The 22,832-nt window shown below is 44.6% G+C and overlaps 1 protein-coding gene across 1 annotated transcript in view; it reads left to right on the top strand.

Moving 5' to 3' along the window:
* Window positions 1–11,852: 11,852 nt before the first annotated feature.
* LOC143829552 (protein lifeguard 3-like) overlaps window positions 11,853–22,832 on the top strand; it is a 40,355-nt gene continuing 29,375 nt past the window's right edge. The window contains exon 1 of the mRNA XM_077320664.1: window positions 11,853–12,117. The gene's annotated coding sequence lies outside the window, so the exon portion shown is untranslated. The remainder of the gene's footprint in view (window positions 12,118–22,832) is intronic.

The raw sequence follows: 22,832 nt of genomic DNA, 5'->3' as shown, positions 1-22,832 counted from the left end.
GAAGAAAAGCCAAAATATCACCCCTCCCCCAAGCTTCTTTTGCTGCTGCTAAAGCCTGTTTCATGTTTACAGGAGGAGGAGCTAACAGAGCCCTGAGCTGGCAAAATGAGCTGCACTACTGCAGATGGGTGATTACAGTTCTGTGTTTTAAAAAATATCCCTGCAATGAGAACCAGCATAGCTGGTTTTCTCTTGCTTTGCTGGGCTGATTTTCTGTTGGGAGTTTTTAACTGCATTCTAAAATGGAATTTACCTGCAGCCCATTCTATTACCTCATTTTCCTGCATGCGTGAACCAAACTTAGCCTGATCTATCTCATGATTGGATACCTTTCAAAAAGTGTGTGCAATCTTCCAGTGTCATCGGTTTTCTTTCCCTCGGACCTTGCATATTGAACAGTCATATTCCCTTCCAGAGGCCAGCCTCAGAGTTGGGAAGACTGTTTAGGGGCCTCATCATTTTCATGAGAAATTCTCTGGGGCTCCACACAAAGATTTGTAGTGGATCTGGAGCCAAGAAGAGCCTGTTTTATTTAAAAGGAACAGGATCTTTGTTGTTTTCTTCCCAGGCTTTTAAATGGTTCATTTTCTCCTTTCTGTCTTAGGAACACATTGCCCTGTGAAGTGCGTTCTGGAGCAATATGTAGGGAAGAGAAAGACGCATTTCTTGTCCCTTTCATTACAACCATGACAATTTTTAGTCTTGGCTTTTCCAACCAAGAGAATGCCTGAACAACCTCCACTGCTTCCTTGAAAGATTACTTTTTTAGCCTTTTAGAGCTGTTTTGGGTGGGAGTTCTCAACTATTTTCCAGTAACTACTAGAGAGCCTTGTCCAAACATCTGTCAATATTCCTGCAGTCATTTTGCTTGTTTGCACCACTGTGTTTGAACAATGCAGACCAGCCATTTTCAAAAACCTGGTGCAATGTTTCCAGAAGTACATGACAGTCCTTTTATTTGTTTCCCATAAGGCAAATGAAAAGGGAGAAGGGAATAGAAGACACCATGCTGCAGTTTGTCACTTTCACTGTTGGGAGTGGGGTTTTTTTATTATTCACTTGACAGAATAAAAAATGTAATTATTTGGTGTGGGAGTTGAACAAGCCCCAAAGAAAGTCATAGTTTTTTTTTTATTGAGGGTTGATGCGATCATCCAATGAAAAAGCCCAACATTTAATTAAGCAGTACAGAAATAGATCAGCAGCAAGTACACAGGGGGGGGGGAAATATAAGAAAATAAAAGTTACTTCCACATGGTGATGATTCTCCATCTAGTTCTCATTGCTGCTGCAGAGGCGTTTGTGGTGGCAAGCTGAGGCAAGGAAAATTAGGCCAACTTCCAGCATGCATTGATTGATCTTTCCAAAAATATTTCCAGCCAGGTTTGGGAAAGATCACATTAATGCAGGTGAAAATCTGGCAAGTGGACAATTACAGGTGACATGGTGTGAATGCTCCAAAAGCCCTGCTCTACTCTGGATGCCCATCCAAAAGAAAACCTCCCTGAGCAAACAATAATACTTTGTCAATTTCAACATTGCACATTTCCTTTTCTGGTACTAGAAGGTGGTGGGGGGGTAAATATGACTCCAACACGATCTGTATAAAGAGTGTCATTTTCAAAACACTCCAGGGTGGTAAGTTTTATACTACAGGGCTCTTTGCCTCATTGAGTCCAAGTAAGACATGGAGTTTGAAGTTGAACAATGTTGAAAACAAAGCTTTACCCATCCCCTCTGGAAAATATGGGGGTCCAAGAACCATATGACCCTGGAACTGTTGCAGCTCTTGATTGGTGAAGACACATGATGCAAGCCCCACCAAAGCTTCACTGACTAAACCCTCCCCTCAGATCCCAACATATATGCATAGTGAGAACAGTGAGCTGGCCAGGGCAGCAAGCCATTGGCACAGACCTTTCGATTAGATCAAACTGATTGGCTGTCACAGTGGCTGACCAGATCTACCTGACCATGTGCTCAGTCCTCTGCAGGATAGCCCATGTGCCCACATACACATCACCCTCTACACAAACTTTCCAGGATCAGTTTGGTTCCCCCCTTTCTGTCAAGCGTCAAAATGTGACAGGGAGGTGCCGGAGAAGCAGGTACAAATAAAAATGATCCAGGAAATCTTGAGGTCATAGCAATAAGGCAGGAAGGGAGTCAATCTGGTTACTCTAGAGCAGTGGTCCCCAACCTTTTTATCACCGGGGACCACTCAATGCCGGGGACCACTCACCGGGGACCACTCAACGCCTTTTACTGAGGCCCGGTGGGGGGGGGGTAGTTTACTCCTCTACTCTCAACCACTGCCCTAACGCTCTCTGATTGCTATGGTAATGTTTAAGCATCCCTTCAAAATAAGATACAGACACGCCACAACAATGAAGTGTGTTGTAAAGGGCTGGGGGGGGTGAAGTAAATGGCCGGGGGGGGGGGAGAAGGCGTCCTTCGGGGCCCACCTCCAATTAGTCAAAGAACCACATGTGGTCCGCAGCCCACAGGTTGGGGATCGCTACTCTAGAGAAATGCCCCCCTGATTGAATGTTATAGTGGGGAGCACTCACCTACTCAAAGGAAGGGAAGGAGGTCTTATGTTGCATGTGACTGGTGTTTTCATGTGCACTCTCCAACAGATATCTGTGAGACTTGCATGTCAAGGAATCATACAGCAGTATCAATTACAAAGGAAGCATTTGCTCAACAGAGACAGGCAGGAACAACAAATAACTTTCTTTGTTTAGAAAATTGGTCACTGAAGGGCGGGGGGGGGGGGGAAATGTCTGAATTTCCCATGACCTGAATAGCAGCTTGAGGAAGGATGATTATTTTTCAACACAACATTGTCCATGTGTTCTTTCTGTTCTTTAACAAAACATCTTCTGCTTTAACTCAGGGGGATTTCCGCAAAGTAGCCAAAATGGCTGGACACCTCCGGGTCACAATAGCTTGATAGTTAATCACGCAATTCCCCCCTCCACACATTACACTCTTCCTGCCGCGTCTTCCCCTCCCCACATGCTACACAAGCAGCAAATGTGCAAAGGAAACCACAGCCAGCAAAGAGCATGGTGAAGGTGGCAGCCCCCTCCCAGGCGCATCATACGATGTGTGGGGAGGGAAAGAAGGCATCCAGGGAGACTGGACCGGCATGGACTGTCAGGGAATGGTGGAGCAGCAGGGTGGGGAGGAAAGAGCAGCGGACGGGACAGGGGTCTGCGAACTAAAGAGAATGTGAAGGCTGCATGGAGATAGGAATGCCTAATGAGAATTATGCTTTTTGCAACACTGGGGTGGGGGGATGCCACCTTCGCTTGGCAAGGAATGGAGGGAGGAGGGTGGAGGCGGAACATAAGCTAAAGTGCATTTCTCCCTCCAAACCTTCTTCCCGCTGTTTACAGGTGGGTTGTGCTTTTCCAGGCGGTGATTTACTTTTTAGGATCCCCACATTGCGGCTTAAAATGGCAGATATAGCAAGCCAGCCGCTGGAGGTGGGCAACATCATCTGGAGGGGCCAGAATATGCCACCTACCTTTGGTGGCTGTCATACTACATTCCCTGCGTGCAGAAATGCCCTCAGAGATAAACAGACCTCAACCTACTTGCCACGCTAGCTCATGTTCCCAGTAACATTTTGGCAACATGCCCTCCTCTCACCACGTGGAACTGTGGGCACAGCTGACGATAGGATCACAAGAAGAGTATTTTGATTATCACAGACTTTTTAGCTTACTGAATAACACTTTATTTTAGCCGCAACAATTGGAAGAAGAGCTACCTTGCCTTTTCTGGCAGAACTCTTATACCTTTAAGAGCTATATGGTGCATCTGTTGCATTTCAGGTAGCCAGGTCCAAGATGGGAAATATCTGGAGAATTTGGAGGGGAGCTTAAGGAAAGCGGAGTTTGGGGACAGACTTTTGAGGATGCTTATGTCCTTTCAAACTGACTGCCCATTTCTTGGAGGCTAACTGATGGACCCTCCCTGCACTAACTACAGTGAAAAGACTTGCATTTCAATACTGGAAATATAAACATCTACCTCTGATAAATCAAAGGATAGAGGACCTTAGGACTCTATCAATATTTGAATGCATGGCTTATAAAATCCAAATAAAATCCAAATAAATAAATAAGCAACAACTGACTATGGACTTATTTTTAGATATTTGTAACCCTTTTATAAAGCCTCTTGTGGCACAGGGTGGTAAGGCAGCTGACAGGTTTTATCAGACATTTGTAACCTGCCATGAACCAGTCTCAGGAGTGGTGGGAAACAAAGAAACAAACAAGGAGGGACGCAGACTCATTAAAAATATAGTAATGCTATTATAAAAGCCTCTTGTGGTGCAGGGTGGTAAGGCAGCAGACATACTGTCTGATGCTCTGCCCATGAGGCTGGGAGTTTGATCCCAGCAGCCGGCTCAAGGTTGACTCAGCCTTCCATCCTTCTGAGGTCGGTAAAATGAGTACCCAGCTTGCTGGGGGGTAAACGGTAATGACTGAGGGAGGCACTGGCAAACCACCCCGTATTGAGTCTGCCATGAAAACGCTAGAGGGCGTCACCCCAAGGGTCAGACATGACTCGGTGCTTGCACAAGGGATACCTTTAACCCTTTTATAGAAATTAATTGTTGTTGAATTTTGACAGTTCCCCATCCCCATTTTCTAAATCTAAACTTTCCTCAGCACAAGAAATGCTGCAGCTGGAAAAGCTTTACTTGCTGGATTCTCTCCAATAACACAGCTATCAAATGCACTGGAATATTGTTAGAATGAAAGCTAATGATCTTGAGGTCACTAGTATGGATAAATTAAGAACAAAGGCTTGAAGAAAAAGGTCCTGTGGAATCATTTGCACAGATGGACATACAGAGCCATCCTAAACAGGCTGTAATGGACTTAGAAGGATTTAACTCTGCACAGGATGGCACCAATAGTTGATTCCTCCTTTGTTCATCCCTCCTACCCCAAATCAGGCATGCATACAACTGCCCCGAGGAAGCCTCTGTGCCTTTGACAGTTCCATGGAAGAGAAAATCCTGTCAACTGTTATTTCTTCCATCATGCTAAACAGGACAGGAAAAGTTACCCCCTCAAAGAAATTATAGCTTCAAGTCTGGGAGACCCAGTTTCAAAGCCCAGCAGGACCCTGAAGCTGCTGCACGACCTTGGACCAGTTACTTTCTGTCAGTCTAATGTGCCTCACTGGGCTCTTGGGAGGATAAAATGAAGGACCAGGGATGGTCTACATCAGGGGTAGTCAACCTGTGGTCCTCCAGATGTTCATGGACTACAATTCCCATGAGCCCCTGCCAGCGTTTGCTGGCAGGGGCTCATGGGAATTGTAGTCCACGGACATCTGGAGGACCACAGGTTGACTACCCCTGGTCTACATCACCTGGAGCTCCTTGGAGTAACAGCAGTATAAAGAAATAATTGGAAATGGTGGGGTTTAAAGCTCTGGCGACTGTAGGGATAGGGACCAAACCACTGACACATCTTTGGATATTATCTATTATCATACTATAAACCATCAGTTGACTGCTGGATTGTTGTGTCCAGACAAATTCCATTTGTGAATGATTTTTATAGCATAACTAAAGTGCAATATCCAGTGATGTGACTTCCCGCATTGGTTTGGCAATTGGTGGCTTTTCTTTGAACCCCATCTCAAAAATAAAATGAAACTCCTTTCTTTTTATAGTCTGGCTGAATGTGTATAGCTTCTTATTGGATCCATTGGCTCAATTTAAAACAAATTGGACCAAGGCCACTCTTATAAGGCATTGATGCAGAGAGGCTGCCACCTAGTGGAAGTTTTCACTCTCTACTCTGGGAGGTGAGTTGTAATATATCCACAATGGTGTGGGGAATTATCTGTGTGTGTGTGTGTGTGTGTGTGTGTGGTGGGTGGAGGTTTGAGACATTTTATAACCATCCTTGAAGCTCCCTTTGAAATATCACCTTTGAACTACCACCTCATCTGCATGTTTGAAGGTCTAGCTAAGGGCTTTCCCTACATGTCTGATAATGCTTTCCTCTTAGCCAAGTAGTTCTCATCCCTTAATCTATGTAGGGTTGCTTGGTGTCCAGTTTTGAACTGGGCTATCCAGTATTTGCCCTTTCTGTCCATGAAATCAATTGAGAAGATACCGGACACATAAAGGTCCAGTACTTTCTGATCAAGTAATGCCACAACCACTGCAGCCAGTCAAATTGTACATGCTCTTTCTTTCCTCGGCAGCTTGACTAATGATTATTATTTATTGAATGTACAGTCTGCCTTCCTTCAGGGACTCAAGGCAGATTACAATAGCAATACAATCTAACTCCCATAAAAACCCAAATCCTTAAAACAAAGTTAAGTCTCAGAATTATCATAAGTATCAGATGGCTATGAGAAGCCCCCTAACTCCCCACAGTCATCCTCCAGGGGTTCACATGTTGGTATAGGGCAGCTGGGGCAGGGGGGGGGGGCCTTGATCTTAAGAAACCAACCTCAGCTAAAGACCTGGTGGAAGAGCTCCATTTCACAGGACCCGCAGAACTTTGACAGCTCTGTCAGGACCCTCAGCTCTCCCAGAATCTCATTCCATCAGATTGGAGCCAGGACCAAAAGGGCCCTGGCCTGGGTTGAGGCCCAGCGTATCTCTCTGAGGCCAGGGACCACCAACAGATTGCCTGCTTTTTCACCATCACTGCCAGCAAGGTTTCGAAAGAACAAAAACTCCCAGTCTGCAGCCAGGCAAGAAGCTCCCAGAGAACTCCTACTGCAGCCTTTCTTAACTTTTTCACCATTGAGAAACCCTTGAAACATTCTTCAGGTATTGAGAAACCCCAGAAGTGGCATGATCACGGAAAATATGGTTGGGAAGCATAGCTGTGTACACGCCCACCTGAGGCCCCTATCCTTACCACTCTCTCCAGGCCCATCATTGGCCATTGGGGGGGGGGGGGGAGGTCAACATAACCATATATGGTCATATCACCCAATAAATGTTTAACAAATTTTAAAAATATATTAAAAATAATTAACTCCCACCCATTTAAGAAGCCCTTCAAGGGCTGTCAAGAAACCTCAGCGTTTCATGAACCCTGGTTGAGAAAGCCTACTGTTACGATGGTCAGTTCTTAGTCTGACAAAGAGTGCTTGCACTCAAAAGCTCATGTCTTGAATAAATCTTTGTTGGTCTTAAAGGTGCTCCTGGACTCTGATTTTATTGTGCTACTTCAGACCAACATGGCTACTCGTTTGAATCTATCCTGGTTGAGAAAGCCCATCCTACTTGCTCAATTGAACAAAGTGGAAAAGGAAGCAACTTTCTCAGCTAACAAATTGACATCCTGTGTTGCCTCCAGCCATCGGTGTGGCAGATGGTGGCAGCCTTGAAACAGAAAGGGGGTTAGTGGGCCATAGTAGGGGGAAAAGCTGGCAAGTGCAAGTGCAAGCAAGGGTATGATGTGGAGAGGATGTCTGCCTTGCATTTTTATATTTTGGTGATTTGCAGGCTGTTTACTGCTATTAAGTGCTTTAAAGTATGCAAGACTAGGCAATAATAATAATGATTTACCCACAAGTAAGCACCATTAGTCCACTGAGGATTACTTCTGAGTATACATGGCTAGGGTTGTATGGCAATTTTCCCGATGATTTCAGTGGGAGAGATAAGCATATGTCATTTTCCTTTGAGGACAATGAGGATTTTTAAATGCCGGGATTGTGTCTCTTCTTATGCTCCTTTTATATTGTATAACATTTAATTTGCTAGATTATTTGTGTATTCTTATGTAGATTTACTCATTTCTAATTTTGCAGGACTTTAATGGGTTTGGTCTGAAAGTAACTGCATATGATTTCACTGTATATTATTATGTTAAATATAATCACAATGTTAGAAATGTTAGATTTTTTAAAATTTATAAATATGTAACTACAAAGCTACAACACATTTGGCAGGTTTTAACATGTCACAGGACCCTTTGGCCTAAGTCTCACAGACATGGTAAATCTTGTTCAGGGCGGTACCACATTCATATTAAAAATGGGACACCCGTCATTTTAAAAAGAAACAATCAATAGATCCACTACAGTTAATAGGGTTGCCCGGTCCCCTGATCTGGGTGGGGGTTCCTTCCTTTCCAGATGCACCTTACCACCCCAAACCCCTCCCAAACCAGAAGAACACTGTGATGTGGTGGCATCACCCAGAAGTGACATTGGCATACCTGGGTTAATGGGGTACCTAGAAAACAGCTCCAGCCTAGTATTTTCTGTGGAATGCCAGTTTCCTATGAAGCTGTGTTGTGTCCCCTGAAAATGAAATAAAGCTGGGGCGGATGGATGACAAGCTGAAAGAGTTTGAGAAAAACTAACTTGAACCAGCAGCTGTACAAGTACAAAACTAGATATGTGTTTACACATTACTACTTGACCTCCGAAGACCCTAATATGATCAGGAACACTGGAGGGTTGCTTTTCACAAGCTATAAAATAGCACTACAAAGAAAAATTATTCTATTGTTAGCTTTTTCTGTTGAATGTTTACCTGCTGCACAGCCATTTAAAAACCAGAAATCCTTTGCATGTATTAAATTGGGGTGGGGGTGGGGATATAGTAATGCTTAGTATGTCATTCTAAGACTTGGTTGATCAAGGTCAGAGTTGCCAAAAATATCTTCTCCCCCTTTTTTGCTGCCAAGTCACAGCTGACTTTTGACAACCCCATGGGGTTTTCAAGGCAAGAGATATTCAGAGGTGTTTTCCATTCCCTGCTCTTATGATGCAACACTGCCATCCAAATATTAACCAGGGCGGAACCTGCTTAGCTTCTGAGATTTGATGATCTGAGCTTTAACAGCAGTTTAATAACACATCACATCAAAATCACAAGATGTCATAGTCCCATTGTATACGGCACTGGTCAGACCACACTTGGAGTACTGTGTGCAGTTCTGGAGGCCTCACTTCAAGAAGGATGTAGATAAAATTGAAAGGGTACAGAGGAGAGCGACGAGGATGATCTGGGGCCAAGGGACCAAGCCCTATGAAGATAGGTTGAGGGACTTGGGAATGTTCAGCCTGGAGAAAAGGAGGTTGAGAGGGGACATGATAGCCCTCTTTAAGTATTTGAAAGGTTGTCACTTGGAGGAGGGCAGGATGCTGTTTCTGCTGGCTGCAGAGGAGAGGACGCGCAGTAATGGGTTTAAACTTCAAGTACAACGATATAGGCTAGATATCAGGAAAAAGTTTTTCACAGTGAGAGTAGTTCAGCAGTGGAATAGGCTGCCTAAGGAGGTGGTGAGCTCCCCCTCACTGGAAGTCTTCAAGCAAAGGCTGGATACACACTTTTCTTGGATGCTTTAGGATGCTTTGGGCTGATCCTGTGTTGAGCAGGGGGTTGGACTAGATGGCCTGTATGGCCCCTTCCAACTCTATGATTCTATGATTCTATGAATAAGATTTTATTTACTTTGATGGGAAAGATGCTTGAAAGGGCTGTAGCGGACAAATTGTCAGCGTTCCTGGAAGAAGCTTCAGTCTTACACCGAACTCAGCCTGGTTTCTAGCCTGGCTATTGGGTAGAAACAATGCTAGTCACCCTGATGGATGATCTCCTTCACCAGTTGGACTGGGGTGAGTTAACACTGCCTGTGTTACTAGGCCTCTCAGCAGCATTCGACACAATCGATCACGAGCTCCTAGCTCACTGCCTCGCCGATGCTGGGATATGGTGGACAGCCTTTCAATGGCTCATCTCCTTTCTCCAGGATCATGGACAGAGGGTAGCAATAGGAGAGAGATCATCAAGCCATCACCAGCTTGCATGTGGAGTCCCTCAGTGAGCAGTTCTCTCTCCAATCCTATTTAACAACTTCATGCGCCCTTTTGCTCAACTGGTGTAGAAATTCAGGCTGGGATGTCACCAATATGCTGATGACACCCAGCTCTTCCCCCGATGGATGGCCACCCTTATTCTCCCCAAGAAATATTAGCCAGCTGTCTGGAAGCAGTGATGAGATGGCTCAAAGAGTCATCTGGAGCTCAATTCTTCAAAGACTGAGGTCCTATGGCTGGGCAGGAACGGGCCAAGCAAGGAAGCATGCCTACTTAACCTGGACAGAGTACAGCTATCAGTGGCTCATTCTACCAGGAACCTGGGTGTGATCCTCGATGCCTCCTTCTCAATGGAGGCTTAAGTCATGAGAGTAGCGTGGCTGGCAATCTACCATGCGTGGCTGGCATTCAGGCACGAGCCAAACTACTCGTGCCTGACTTGGCCCTAGAAAACCTTGCCACAGTGATCCGTGTGATAGTCACCTCTAGACTGGACTTCTGTAGCTTGCTCTATGTAGGCCTGCCTTTAACCTTGACCTGGAAACTATGGCTGGTCCAGAATACAGCAGCCAGGATCGTCACAGCTACACAATGGAGATCCCACATTTGGGCCATTCTCCAACAACTGCACTGGTTCCCGGCTGAATTCCGGATCAGACTTAAGGTTCTGGTAATCACCTTTAATGCCATGCACGGTCTGGGCCCAGTGTACTTGAGAGATCACCTCTGCCTACACCCCTCAAAGAGCTTTACATTCTGCCACCTCCAACTGGCTGGTGATCCCCGGCCCCAAGGAAGCTTGCTTGACCTCAATCAGGGCCACAGATTTCTCTGTTCTGGCCCCCACCTGGTGGAATGATCTCCCAGAGGTCAGGGTCCTGATAGAGCTAAAAAAAATTCTGCAAAAGGGAGTTCCTCCACCAGGCATTTGGTTGAGGTCAACCGGAACCAACATCTTACACTGGGCTCTCAGGCTTCCCTCCCAGGAAATCCAGTGCATGAACTGACCAATCATGGGTTCGTTTGTATGTTATGGTTTTAAATTTACTGCTCCCACTGTTTATTAATGTTTGATTGTTATTTATGGTTACTGATTTTCTCTGTCCTGTTCCTGTTCCTTTGTTTTATGTGAACCTCCCTGAGCCTCAGGGGAGGGCAATATATAAATGCAATAAATAAACAAGCAAACAAACAAATAAATTGACTCATTTCCACACATCAGCTTCTGTTAAAAAGACTAGGCATTTTTCTTGTCATGTGTATATTTGTGTGTGAGAGGATGAGTGGAGAAAATCCTGAGGATGAGTTGAGAAATCCCCTTTTTCCCAGTTATTCTTTTTTTTTTCTTGGATGTTGATTTCACTATCCAGTTGTGGGACGACCAGTCTCACTTCAGTTAATATATACAGAAAAAGCTTTTTATTTTTAAAACTTGTTACCAACAAGCTCCCTGTTCCCGTCCAGGCAAGGGCGGGTTATAAGCATAAACTATCATCATCATCATCATCATCATCATCATCTAAATCTAAAAGTGGAGCCTGCAACGAGGCAAATATCTGATCCCACGACCTATTTTTAGCCAGAAAAACAGCACGGGGTGCGGGGAACCGTTCCCCATGCGGGCCACAGTCCAGATCCTAATGGGGCTTGCATGATCTCGGGTGAACACGAGGAGAGGATTGTGTGTGACGTGTAGTTCAGTCTGTGAGGTGCCTTAAACACCCGAGGACTGGAAATAGAGAGCAGATCCTTCAAAAAAACAGTTTCCCTGTACGTAGCCCAAAGACCATTGACCCTTACACTAGAAGTAACACGCACAAGATGCTACATTTTCCCTTCTTTCCTCTAGTGCCACTTTAGTATCCAAGTAGAACTGCAGCTCCGGATGTCCTCGTCGTCCCCCTTCCCCCTTATTAGGGACAATTCATTTTCCCCCCTAGAAGTACTAACTCTTGCCTCTTGGGGGCGCTTTCTGCTAACCGGGGTCTAGCACGGCGCGCACAAAGCCTCTCCTCCCTTTCGCTGACCCAGCCCTCCTCCATCTGGAAGGGCGAAGCAACAGGCGGGTTAACTCGTCGGGCGTGCAGCAGCCAGGCGATCATTGCATTGCCTGGGAAGCTCGCGAGGAGAGGAGCCGAGGAAAGGCTCGTGAAAACGTGGCTATTTCTGTCGGAGCCCAAAGGATTTGAGGGCATTCGCGGGCACGAAGCCCCCAGGATACTTCTGGCGAAGCTTCGTCGCGTACCCCAGTTGGCTGTGCCGCGCGGGCATCTCCAGGTAAGCAGCCGCCCCTTCTCGGAGGTTCTGGCCTGGATAGTTAACCCTTGTGTGCCTCTTCACGAAAGTTTTGTCTCGGCTTCGGTCTTGGTGACGATAAATCCTCGTGACAAGGTTCGCCGCTTCTGGCCCTGGCCTGGTCGGCGCCGTCGCTGAGCGAGTGCCTGCTAGCGCTTCATGACGGAGGCGCCTTCCTTCCTTCCCTCGCTCGGCGCAGGCGAGCCCTGTGCCCCCTCTTCTCAGAAGCTCGACAGGGCGACGACCCCTTGGTGCTTGCATGGGAGGCCAGCGAGTGCCAGGAGTAGTTGCGCGAATTGTGTGACCTGTTGGCAGCGCTTCCCACCACCCACGCAGTTTAATTTTAAGTCCAGAGATCCTGGGGCTTGGGAATTCTTGAAATTCGTAGCGTTTGCTCTGCCTCTCCCCCACCCCCACTCGTGCGCTATGCTGCAGTACAGATACACTCTCAAGTAGGAGAGGAGCACTTTGCTTATGCTCAGGGGGGCTCTTATAATTTCATGAAGGCCAAGTTCTAGGGCCGGGCCGTGGTGTAAATGACATGGTGGTATCCCCTCGTAAGTTCTAGCCTAGTCCTTAAGTGTCTTGTCTTTCTCTAGGTAAAGCTGACCTGGGACTGGTGTGAGGTGTCTGCTCCTACGTGTCCTCAATCAGACCAGTGGGGTTGTGTGCTTAATAGTTAGTCTGGATAGCCTGTTTTGTTTCCATTGGGTGGGGCTGGGAGATGGGATTACTTCAGACCTGTGGGCCTTTTGGCTTTGCTAAAGCTTCCTCTGGCTCTTGAGAAATATTGTCTGTGGGCCTTAGGGACAAGTGAGAAGTTGGCAAAAATGACGTAGCTCACAAGGGAACCTGAGGCAACAGCCAGAGTTTGTGAGTCACTCTGTGCTTTTTTTTAAGTGGGAAGACTATTGGCTTTTAACAGCCCCCTTCTCATTGAGGCTTGAGGCAAATTATAAAATGTCATACATACAGTAACATTACAACAGACTACAAACTTGTTCTCTTATTTAGAAAATCTTCCACAACTGGTCAAGTATACTAAACTTCTAATCCATTTGTAAAAACGATCTAATGAACATTTGTGTTTTGCGCAGTCCATGAAATGATGCACGCATAGGTGCCTTCCTAATCCCTTCAAGCAGGCGCTTCCACAAGATAGGAACCATAGCAGAGAATATACATGTACCGACAGTTGCTGATTTTAACATCTGCAAGGTGGCACCCTCAGAAGGCTTTATTCAAATAAGCAAAGCAGTGGAACATAATAGGAGAGGCTGTTCTGAAGGTATGCAGGTCCAAGCCATGAAGGCCTTTTGAAGGTGAGGACTGGGATCTGCCTGGAGTTTCATTGAGAAAGGTAGGCTATAAATGAAAAATAAAATACCCTGAATTGAACCCACTAGTTGATCAGTAACCTAAGGAGGGACTGCAGAATGAGTTTATTTATTAAATTTTTATACCGCCGGTCCCTCATGGGCTTTAATGGGCACGCTGCACCTAGCAATCAAGCCATGGCATTTTGTGTCAGCTGGAGTTCCCAAGTTGACTAAGGGAAAAGTCATGTAGACGGCATTACAAAAGTCTAGTCTCAAAGCTGCTGACCCATGGATCTAGGTGGCCAGATAGGCTAAATCAAGGTAGGGAGCTGTCTTCTGAGCTAAATATAGATGGTAGAAAGCCAGATCTCGATTTCGCTTTTCCCCAGCTACATTAGCTTGCTTCTCCAGTCATAATGATAGGTCCGGTATAACTCACTGGCTCATAAGTGAGCCATCAAATGTGGGAAGGATGGTGTCCTCTAAGACCTCAGCTTTCCCAGTCAGCATTGCCAGGATTCGATTTCAACGTATGCATCTTGAGCCATTTAACCATAACAGTCAGGCAGCAGCTTAGGACTTCTACCTCGTCACCAGGTGGTTTAAATGAAAAAATATAGAGTTGGGTACTATCAACATGTTGATGACTACCTACTGGAAAACCACAAATGTTTTTGTTTCCAGGCTTTACATGGAAGTTAAATAGTATGGCAGAAAACCCACAGGGGAAGGCCCACATTGGTGCTGAGTCCTGTCTAAAAGGAATGATTTAAAGTAATGTAAACTCTTAACCCCTCACCAAAATGGCATGATCCAAAGTATTAATGGCCGCTGGTATGTCCCATGAGCCACAATAGCCTTTGCCTATTTATTTATTTAACTGATGATATTGATTCTGTTTGAATGGAGACCATCAAATAAAGTCACTGGAACTGTTTTGAGTTTGGAATCCAAGCTAAATAATAAAAGGTATCTCCTGTGCAAGCACTGGGTCATGTCTGACCCTTGGGGTAACGCCCTCCAGCGTTTTCTTGGCAGACGCAATACGGGGTGGTTTGCCAGTGCCTTCCCCAGTCATTACTGTTTACCCCCCAGCAAGCTTTTTTTTACCATTTTACCGACTTTGGAAGGATGGACGGCTGAGTCAACCTTGAGCCGGCTGCTGGGATTGAACTCCCAGCCTCATGGGCAGAGCTTTCAGACTGCATGTCTGCTGCCTTACCACTCTGCGCCACAAGAGGCTCTAAAGCTAGATAATAATGGAACTCTAAAACCTCTTTAGCTTCCACTTATTGGTTATCAGTGTGCATTCCTCTGGCTCAGTGCTACAAATACGATTGCCCATTTCCCAGAAGGGAAACTGATCTGATTTACTGTTGTGCTTTTCAAAGCAGGTAGATCTACAGAGATTTGTTTCCCTGGGTTGAGACTGGAGAAACTCTCTAGGGAGGGGCTGTGACCAAAACATGCATAGCAGAGGGACCCCAATTTCAGTCCCTGGTATCTCCAGTGAAAAAGCTGTTGCCTAAGATCCTGGAGAGCTACTGCCAAATCAAGACCCTTGATAGGACAGACTCAGTGTAAGGCCTCCTTACTTGTTCAAGTAAAGTTTTTCGGTGCATGAATAGTTATACCTGGTTATGTCAGCATACAAAAACGGCTATTAAAGGCACAGAGAAGGAACACATTGAGAGGGCTAGCTACAAAAAGGAAGGAGAAAGGCAGGGTTGAGGGTATGAGCCTGGTTTCCATACCCTGGAGAATGTCCTTACTTATCTCATTTTTTTCTTCAGCAGTAACTCCTTAAGAATGAGATGAGTGAAATAGATTCATGAGGCCACCTGGGTGCTGAGAATCCTTCTTGAGAGTTGGAAACCCTTTTTGTTTTTCTGTGTAGTTATAGCCTCTTATCTCCCAGGATAAAAAAAGGACTAATTCTTCACAGCAGCCACACAATAAGGAATCTTGACAACCTGCCCCTCCCTGTCATCAAGTTCTTTTTCTGCTTAGATACCCTGATTATTCTTGCTTTCCAATATAAGTTCCCTTTGCTCTAGGGCAGGGGTAGTCAAATTGTGGCCCTCCAGATGTCCATGGACTACAATTCCCATGACCCCTGCCAGCAAACGCTCATGGGAATTGTAGTCCATGGACATCTGGAAGGCCGCAGTTTGACTACCTCTTTCTCTAGGGGGTTGTTTATGTGCATCCCAAGTAAGATAAGCATCTCTAACTTTGAACATTTTCATTTAAAACTGAATCTATGATAGCAAAGAAATATTAGCCAAAAGTCCCAGCAGCCAAAAGTCCCAGCAGAAAACCAGGAGCGCTGCTGCCATCTTAAGCAAAGTTGTATTCCTTTAAGCCCATAGGCTTCAATGGTCCAAGAAAAGTGTCATTTCTGCACTGTAAAGCTGTTTTCAGAAGTCATGAACAAACAGTGGCTTGTTCTTGACATGGATTTTCCTCTCCCCACCCCCATTCAGAGTCTTTGATCAAACCACAATTTATTGTCCTGCCTAAATTAAAGTTGCCTTAATATAGCAGGCTTTGTTGCCTTCTCAGAAGCTGGGTTCTACATGTGTTTCAACTGAAAGCCACCCCAGACTTGCATAACAGCCCAAACTTCCCAAAACTTTAGCCATAGTAATGTTGGGTTGGTATGCGGACAACAGACACCCTACCGAGTTGGTCCTCAGCAGGGGATATGCCCCCAGGCACTCCCCCACTGAAGGCCAATTGCAGGTCTTCCTCACCTCCATTCTCCTCCTCCTCCACCCTCCTGGAAGAAGAGTTGGCCTGCCCTGCTGATCCGCTTTGTCAAAGGTAGGACAGATCGGAGAGTGGGGGGGGGGGGAGAGAAGAGCCAGCCCGCTTGTCAGTCCCATGACAGTGAGTGCAGCCTTTGCAGTGCCCTGCCCCCCAAGAGGAGGGTGTGGGTAAGAAGAGAAGAGCCAGCCTGCTCACCAGCCCTGCAGTGGGGAGCACAGCCTCTGCAGCACCTTCTTGCCCTCCTGAGACCGAGTGTATGTGTGCCTGTGTGAAAGAGAGCTAGGTCACTTGCTAGCTATGCTGTGGCAAGTGGGACCTTCGCTCTGCCCCAGTCTTCCTGCCACCCAGGGAGCAGCGGAAGGAGGGTTGGACTCACTCTGGGGTACCACGGGAGCCAGCCCTGCTCTCCCGCAAGGCTGCTCCATGGTCACTGCTAGTGCCCATTGCATTATAAAGTCTATGGAGACTTCTGTGTTACAAAATCAGTGGACAGCATGTGATCTGTTGCTTCCCTGTTATTTATTCATTTTTTGGTGACATACAACCATTTTAGTAGCCAAAGAGAGGAGCAAAAAACAACAACAAAAAAAACCCCAAGACTGAGAAAATGAGTTTTCATTGCTGAAGTGTCCCTGCCTGGCTGTATGTTGAAGATTTCTTTTCTTCCATTGCAGAGAGGCCCTGATGGTAATAACTTGATGCTGATGTTCCCCTCTCCACTCTTTGCACCTTCAAAATTGAACAATGGAGAGTAATAGTTACCTCCTGGCCACAGCCTTGCTAAGCATGGCCTTCATGCACCCCAGTTCTGGTTTTGTATCTTTTGGGAGACTTTCTCCCAAACAGGAGAGAATATACAGTTGTACCCATCAATTTTTACCCAAATGAATAGTTGTGTGTGAATTGCTGCGTGTGCATGCCAGTGATGAGGAAACAACACCTGTAATATTGCTGCATAATGTATATGGGTTCCTAACTGCAGTAGGGATGAGATTCCTATGACTGCATGAGGAACCCAAGGAAGTTGCATCAGCATGAAACTAGAGGTCAGATGATATATCTCCCCCCTCCATTAACATGGGGAATATGCTTAATTCTTGTAACTACAGAGATTTTTTTTCCAGGCGTATGATAGTGTGAATGAATGTTCTCAGTCCATTCCCAGTGTTCCCACATGAGTCACTGAGCTGGGCATGACCCCTGATTAGGAGGTGGACAACCCTGAACAGAGAGAGAGAGAGAGAGAGAGAGAGAGAGAGAGAGAGAGAGAGAGAGAGACTGCCTCCTTGGGTGGGCTGTTCTGTTGTGCCTCTGTATTGGGAGTAACTGATGAAATACGCCAGTTGTTGCCTATGCAGAGTCAAATCATCCTCCCTTGGCAGAGGCTGATCAGAAGGAGGCAAAGCCAGAAGGAGGCAAACCTCAGTTCTTTCAAAGCACATAATATATTTTAGATAAGGATAGGCAGAAGCATCGAGGAGGATGAGGATGGATTATACGCAGAGGTTTACTTCTATCTGCAAAGTTAATGTATAGCAGAGCACCATCTGCTTCTTTCTTATTGAGTGTTTGCCATTGGTGGGTTTATGTGCATTTTTGTTACCTTTTAGGTATGTAGCCTTTAAACCATTAACTAACCAGACTCCATGCTCCTGTGAATTTTAATAAGCACCAGTGCAACTTTGGATTGTAGGGACACGGACTGATTTATTAGCAGTGTGCATATGTAAATAATTAATTATGCATACGATTTAAAGGAACCATATCCAGTTCCTGTACATGAGTGAGTGAACTCAACTCTTATGGAACTACAGTTAGATAAAAGTTACGTTTGCGCTGTACAAAGAAAGATGTCAACCCTCATATCATATGTATAAGATTTAAAAGAAACATCCTGTTCCTTTATATGAGTGAGTGACATCAACTCTTTATGGAAATACATAAAGATAAAACAGTAACTGTTATGTTTGTGATGTACAAAAAAAGGTGTCAGCTTTCATATAAGATAATATGTATACAATAAAATATGTTCACCTGCTGAACTGACAATAAAGGTCTGGCCATTCCTTTCAGGAAAATGACGATGACTGCATGTCACTGGGAGACTTTGGGCCAGTCACTCCCCCTCAGCCTAACTTACCTCACAGGTTGTAGGCCTTGAGGAAACAATGGAGAAGGGTCTTGTAAACTGCTATGGATCGCCTTTCGGAAGAAAAGCTTGGTATAAAGAAGTCAAAAATGTGTGACCTGGTATTATAAGTGCACTACGTAGAAAAATATTAAATATATAAAAATATATGAAAACCCAAATATTTTAGGATAACTATATAGTGAGGCTATCATTGGAGCCTTATAGTGTTTCAAACATTCACTGTAAATAAATATATGTAAATGAATACATGTATTTTTATCTATTTAATTTTCATTTTTCTACATAATATGCTTATTATATCTGGCCACACCTTGATATTTCTTTAGCCTTTTTGGGTTAAGTATTTTCTCCTCTTTTTCCCTTCCCAAGAAAAGCATGGCACATGTATCTATATAGATAACAAATAACCTTGATGAAATCCAGCTGAAGTTCCCCCCCCCCCATAATCTTGTCCAGTACTAAAAACAAAGGGGAAAATAATGTTGGCAAAGTTTAAATTTGCAAAGAGAACTGAAGCACCAAGTTTCTTAAAAGAATAAAATAGATTTATTACAAAAAGAAACAACTTTGTATAGAAGGAGAATGTAGAGAGACCCAATTGTCTGTTTTTTCTGTTCATTCTGTCTTTTGGGGAAGCAAGCAGAGAGGAAGTCTTCAAAGAGCCAATCAAGGTACTGGAGTAGAATATTTGAATAATTCTAGGAAGTTCCTATTCTAACTATGCTAAATACACACCTCCTCTGATGCCTCCTGTGGGGTATTCTTCATATTTTTCTGGAACACATGACAGATCTTGCATATTCCAACAAATAAGATTACTAATTAATCCTGAAAGTACCAGGTGGTTCGCCATTGCCTGCCTCAGTGTTGCAACCCTAGGCTTCTTGGTGGTCCCCCATCTAAGTACTAATTAGGACAGATGCTGCTCAGCTTCCATGATCTGATGAGACTGGGCTAACCAAGCACTTAGATGATAGTTACTTTGTCAGAGTCTAACATAAAATTATATTATTTGTGTTTGACTGCCTTGAGACTAATGAAAAATCCTTCATTTTTAACCATTTCTTTAGCTGTTATCCCCAGTGCAACAAGTAATTGCACTACAACAAGATGTCATAGTCCCATTGTATATGGCACTGGTCAGACCACACCTGGAGTACTGGGTGCAGTTCTGGAGGCCTCACTTCAAGAAGGATGTAGATAAAATTGAAAGGGTACAGAGGAGAGTGACAAAGATGATCTGGGGCCAAGGGACCAAGCCCTATGAAGATAAGTTGAGGGACTTGGGAGTGTTCAGCCTGGAGAAAAGGAGGTTGAAAGGGGACATGATAGCCCTCTTTAAGTATTTGAAAGGTTGTCACTTGGAGGAGGGCAGGATGCTGTTTCTGCTGGCTGCAGAGGAGAGGACACGCAGTAATGGGTTTAAGATACAAGTACAACGATATAGGCTAGATATCAGGAAGAACTTTTTTCACAGTGAGAGTAGTTCAGCAGTAGAATAGGCTGCCTAAGGAGGTGGTGAGCTCCCCCTCACTGGCAGTCTTCAAGCAAAGGTTGGATGCACACTTTTCTTGGATGCTTTAGGATGCTTAGGGCTGATCCTGCGTTGAGCAGGGGGTTGGACTAGATGGCCTGTATGGCCCCTTCCAACTCTATGATTCTGTGATTCTGTGAATTAATGCAGGAGTACTCATTCTGAGGCTTGTAAATAGCTACATTCCCATCAGCAAAAAGAGCCACTGTATTTAACTCTCCCTTTTAAATGTCCAGAGCATCTCTGAGCATGTACGGTTCTCCTTTCCCACTGCTAGGAGTTTTGTAGTATGGGATAGCCTTCACTGGAGGTATGTTCATTCCACCACCCCATTCAGCTGCATGTATTGACTCAGTCACATAAACAGAGCTCCTGCATCTATGCAAGTTTGATATAATCATTATGGATAGGCTGTATTGCATTTAAAAAACAAAATTCCTTTATATAGGGCTTTGTGACAGAGAACACCAGAAACTGGTGTTGCAGAATATCAAAGCAGCAGTGCTGGATATGTACCTGAACTGACATCATAGCATAAATGTGATACTCTAGGAATTTCCCAGAGCTCTTTGTTACCTTTCTGGTTGGGAAATTCTTAGAGCATTGCACTTTGTGATATCACTTCAGGGTACATACTGGGAAGTGAGGTTGCAGGATGCCATCACCACCCATTTTACTGCTTAAGAGGACAGCATTTTCTGCTGTTCCAATAAATGAGCTGGGAGCAGGAGGTTGCCTCCCATAGCCGAACTCCCTGTTTTGGGCTGAAGCTCTGTGTACAAAAGACAGCACAAAATTATGAAGTAAGATTTTAAAAAGCATCACAAATTCCAATCAAAGTAATATTTAATGCAATGTCCAATAACAAGCAATGAAAACTCATCATATGAAAATACACTAGTATGCAGCAAGCCAGTCTTCTGCGCAATCAAAAGAACAAAAAATATTCAGCGTCCTTTTATAAATCCACAATCTCTCATTTCTGTATGTTATGTGATTTAAAAAAGAAAAAAGTTCCTGGTACATGTGGTTGGCAGGTTCCCACTATTCATCATACTGTCTTAAAAGGACTAATCAAATTCCTGTAAAAGATTGGTTTGTACTACATGTCACTATTGTCTGAAAGGTATAGCACTGAATCTGTCTGTTTCAAACACTGAGTGACTAAGAACTCTGTGGAATGAATACAGTGAAAACAGGACTTGCACCTTAAAGCAGGGATGGCCAAGCTGTGGCTTTCTAGATGACCATGGACTACAATAAACATGAGCTCCTGCCATGTGCTGATGGGGGCTCATGGTAATTGTACTCTGTGGACATCTGGAAAACCACAGTTTGTCTACCTCTGCCTTAAATGGTGCTGTTTGGTTCCTTGGGGCATGATGTTTGTGATGGGATCATGAGAAGAGTTCATATCTGAGTGAGAGTATCTGAATACCAAGGAAGCCAGCAAGCATATATTCAGTAGTTTTTTTATCCAGTGTGCTATCCTTCTTGCTTGGTACTCTACTGTGGGGAGCCCATGGCCACTGTGCTCCATGTAAAGTTTAAAAGACAACAACGAAAAAGCCAAAGGATTTTTGCCAATCCACATAACCCATGTTAAAGGTAAAGGTAAAGGTATCCCCTGTGCAAGCACCGAGTCATGTCTGACCCTTGGGGTGACGCCCTCTAGCGTTTTCATGGCAGACTCAATACGGGGTGGTTTGCCAGTGCCTTCCCCAGTCATTACCGTTTACCCCCCAGCAAGCTGGGTCCTCATTTTACCGACCTCGGAAGGATGGAAGGCTGAGTCAACCTTGAGCCGGCTGCTGGGATTGAACTCCCAACCTCATGGGCAGACAGCTTCAGACAGCATATCGCTGCCTTACCACTCTGCGCCACAAGAGGCTCTTTAACCCATGTTACAGTGAGGCTATTGGTTAAATGCTTAAAAGGACAGTATTTTCATTACTAAGTGAGATATTTATTTACTGGAATATTTTCATCCTGCCCACTAAGTTATTCAAGTACAAATGGGCTTTTTCTAAAAACAAATTTGGACACAGCCTCCCTAACAACAGCTGTATGGAATGGGCAGTATAAAAATCTAAATAAATATGTACTGAAGTCCAGAAGATTCTTGTCAGCTGCAGTAAAAAAAGCTTGATCTCTCTCATAAATCTGCTTTGTAACGTTTACCAAACATTGCCAGAGTTAATGCCCACCTTAGTTCCTTAGGAAGGTCACTAAAAGAACATGGTTGTGATTCAAAGGGACTGTGAGCTCATTGAGGCAGATACGATAGTCTTGGGTGAGGACACAGAGAGGAAAATTGGAAGGAATTAAACTGGCTTACATACTCATACTGGGAGTGGTGGTAGAAAAGATTATTAGTCCAGTAGCACCATAAATGCTAACAAGTTGCGGCATGATATGAGTGAAGTGACTGTTCACTTCTTCAGAAACAGCCAGAAGTGGGGATGGTGGTCCTTTAAGGATTTGGGTCCAAGGTCTTGAGGGGTTACAAAGATAAAAGGCAACATCTTGACCTGAATGTGGAATTAAATGAGAAGCTATTAGTGACTCTTCAAAAGGGATGTAACATGGCCATTCCTGTCAAAGACAATCAACCATATTGTACACTAGTGAAAGCTTCTGGATTGTTTTCAAGGCTGGTCCATGTAGTGTATATTATTTATTTGGTTATATGTAGTCCGCCTTTCTCGCTGAGGCTCAAGGTGGATTATGTAGTGTGAGAAAGTACAGTCAACAGCATGGGACATACAATGAACAATACAAGACAGTAGGGTCTGGACTAGAAATCTGGAAACAAACAATAAGTAGTATTGTATTGCAACAATCTACCCTTGAAGTATAACTCAATCTGGTTCAACTCTAGCTAAAAAAAACACAGTAAAGAAAATAAGAATGTCAAGAT

This window comes from Paroedura picta, chromosome 2 (assembly GCF_049243985.1).
Source record: "Paroedura picta isolate Pp20150507F chromosome 2, Ppicta_v3.0, whole genome shotgun sequence".
NCBI lineage: Eukaryota > Metazoa > Chordata > Lepidosauria > Squamata > Gekkonidae > Paroedura > Paroedura picta.
This window is presented reverse-complemented; position numbering and strand designations above follow the sequence as displayed.